A 3185-nucleotide genomic window follows, 5' to 3' on the forward strand; every position below is an offset into this window, starting at 1 on the left:
CACAGGGACCCAGATGTAATAAGTTTGAGATTTGGACTAAAGTGGCAAAACTGGCCAAACCACAAGGACCAAAATGGCAGTTTACTCTTATTTATTTTAAAGCCATTTGAATAGGTTTTGTTTATCATAAATCCAGTTAGTAACATAATGCAACTATTTTATTAAATAAAAAATAAATAGAATTCTGAATTGTTTATTTTGTAAATCCTAATTTAAAATTTGAAAAAAAAAACAATTGAGTAAACTGCCATTTTGGTCCCTGTGGTTTGGCCAGTTTTGCCATTTAGTCCAAATCTCAAACTTATTACATCTGGGTCCCTGTGGTTTGCATTTTGTTGCCATTTTAGTCCAAAATCCAAAAACCCTAGTTTTTTGACTGTTGCAACCTCCTATTTTGTCCTGTAGTGTAGGGGCATTTTGGTCCATGTTAATTTATTATAACATTTCAATAATTAATAACATCATCTTCAAGAACATCATCAAACTTCATCATCAAAACCTAGAAAATCAAGAACATCTTCAAGAACATCATCATCAAAACCCAGAAAATCCAGCAAATCAAGAACATCATCTTCAAGAAAATCAAAAACCGATTTGTAAAAAGAAACGAGGCTCAGATCTGTATCTTCAAGAACATCATCAAACATCATCATCACAGCCTGCACATATGTATAATTGATTATACGAAATTCAGATCAGAAGTTACAAAACAAAAAACCGACTCAAAACACAACATCAGAACCGATCAAAATTCAAATCGAACACTCATCACCTTCAACATCAAAAGTATACAAAATGTATCATTGATTATATGAGATCCAGATCTGGAGGACTCAAAAACTCAACATCAAAACTAATCAAAATTCAAATCGAACACTCATCCGATCTACAAATGTCAAACAAACAATAACAAAATCAAATCAAATCAAATGAATTTGCAGTGACCAATATGAAAACACAAAGATCCAGATCTGGAGGACTCACGAACCGAAAGAAATAAGTATAAATAAATCAAGGACTCTGAATCAAGTATAATACCAACCACCACCATTTCTATTTTCAGATAACCTCCACCTCCATTCTCCGGCCACCACCACCAACATAACCTGAAACCTCTGAAATCTTTTCCGACAACCACCACAACACCCCTACTACCTCTGATTCACTTCAACAGTGAAAATCCTACCAAATGCAGCCACCATCACCACCCTTTTCAACAGTGAAAATGGCACGAAGACAGCGGTGGTGTGATCTGGTGCTTCTTCGGTGCCGGATTTTTGGGGATTTAGGGTTTGAGGGGTGAGGTCGAGGAGAGTAAGGGTGGAGTAGTGGAAGCCGTAGTGGGGGTGGGGTCGAGGTGGAGGACGGATTTTCTGGCAGACCAATGATGATTTAGGGTTTAAGGGTGAGGAAGGAGGTGAGGTCTGGTAGGGTTTAAGGGGTGAGGAAGGAGGTGGCGGTTGTGGTGCTATAAAGAGAGAGAGAAGAGAGAGAGAGAGAAGAGAGAGAGAGAGAGTAAACTGCCATTTTGATCATCATCATCCCCAATATCATCATCATCCTCCTCCTCATATATTTTTTCTAAAAAAACTAAAATAAATGAAATTTAAAAAATGACCAAAATGCCCCTGCACTGCAGGACAAAATAGGAGGTTGCAACAGTAAAAAAAACTAGGGTTTTTGGATTTTGGACTAAAATGGCAACAAAATGCAAACCATAGGGACCCAAATGTAATAAGTTTGGGATTTGGACTAAAGTGGCAAAACTGGCCAAACCACAGGGACCAAAATGGCAGTTTACTCAAAACAATTATATTATTCAGAGTTAACTGTCATTTTGGTCCCTGAGATTTAGTCATTTTTTGTCACTTTAGTCTAAAACTCAAAACTTTGAATATGGGTCCATGTGGTTTCATTTTTATTTCCATTTTGATCTAAAAGTAAAATCACCTCAGATTTCTCAAATAAAATCCTAGTATTTTGTTCTTTTCCTCAGGGGCAAAATAGTTATTATAAGTTTTATTATAACAATTATTAATTAAAATAATAAAATTAAATATTGTGTTTTAACCTTATAAAAACAGTTCCTCAAACATCATCTTCTCCAAACCCACTCTCTACCCCCTTTCTTCTTCATCTCTCATCAAACCACTAGCACCACCGTCACATCTGCCTAGATTTCGGCGCCACATAATCATCATCCATGACCCCCCACCCTTCAACATCTCATCCACCCAATTCACAAAACCCTTCAATTTCCCCCAAAACCCCCAAATCTTAAACCTTTTCACCCAACAATGGAACAATGGAGGCCACTTTCCTCCCAAACAGACCAGCTCTCCTCTATAACTAACCAAACCCACATAATCAAACCCACAACAAAGACATGGGTTCAATCCCACAACTCTCCCGCCACAACCACCATCACCATAATCTTTCGACATTGACCCCCTGTTGCAACACCTCATCCACCTCTCATCTCCGCTGCCTCCCGCCACCACCCACAAGCAGAAGCCTATCCAATCTGTGGAAACAAGCAATACCCATGTGCTAAATACAAGTAATTTGTCAAGAAAATATGGATTCAAGAATACCCATTTCAAGAAAAGTTGTACAAGTTCAGTTCTTACCCTTGAAGATCCAAAGATTGAATCTTTGGATGTTGATGATGTTGAAATTGTTGAAAAGTCTCTTGCTTTTCTTTCAAAAGAGGGTAAGTTTGTGTTGGATTGTATTTTGGAACAGTCTTTATCTGGCTTAAATGTGTTTTTGTATTCAGTTAAGTTTAAGTTGGTTGAGGTTGATTTGGTTAGTGTTATTAAGGGTTTGAATCTTTTAGGCAATTGGGAAAAAGCCCTTTGTTTGTTTAAATGGATGGTTGAGTGTTCAAAGAGTGGTCAAAGTTTGAATCTTGATAATGAAGTTGTTGAATTGATGGTGAAGATATTGGGTAGTGTTGAAACAATGGTTAACACAAGGATAACCAAGAGGGTCGTTTCACTTATGGGGTTCAACCTCTTCTCTTGCTCGTATCGGTGGCCTGAGATCTGCAAAACAGTAAACACCGTTAGTCTCGTTAAGAGGGGGGAAGGGGGTTTTCCCTCTTAACCAGGCTCCGGCGTGAGAATAAGTACTGCTCTGAGAGGAATAAAACAGTGTGTGTATAGAGTGAGTAAAGAGAGCCA

Source organism: Helianthus annuus, chromosome 15 (assembly GCF_002127325.2).
Source record: "Helianthus annuus cultivar XRQ/B chromosome 15, HanXRQr2.0-SUNRISE, whole genome shotgun sequence".
Lineage (NCBI taxonomy): Eukaryota > Viridiplantae > Streptophyta > Magnoliopsida > Asterales > Asteraceae > Helianthus > Helianthus annuus.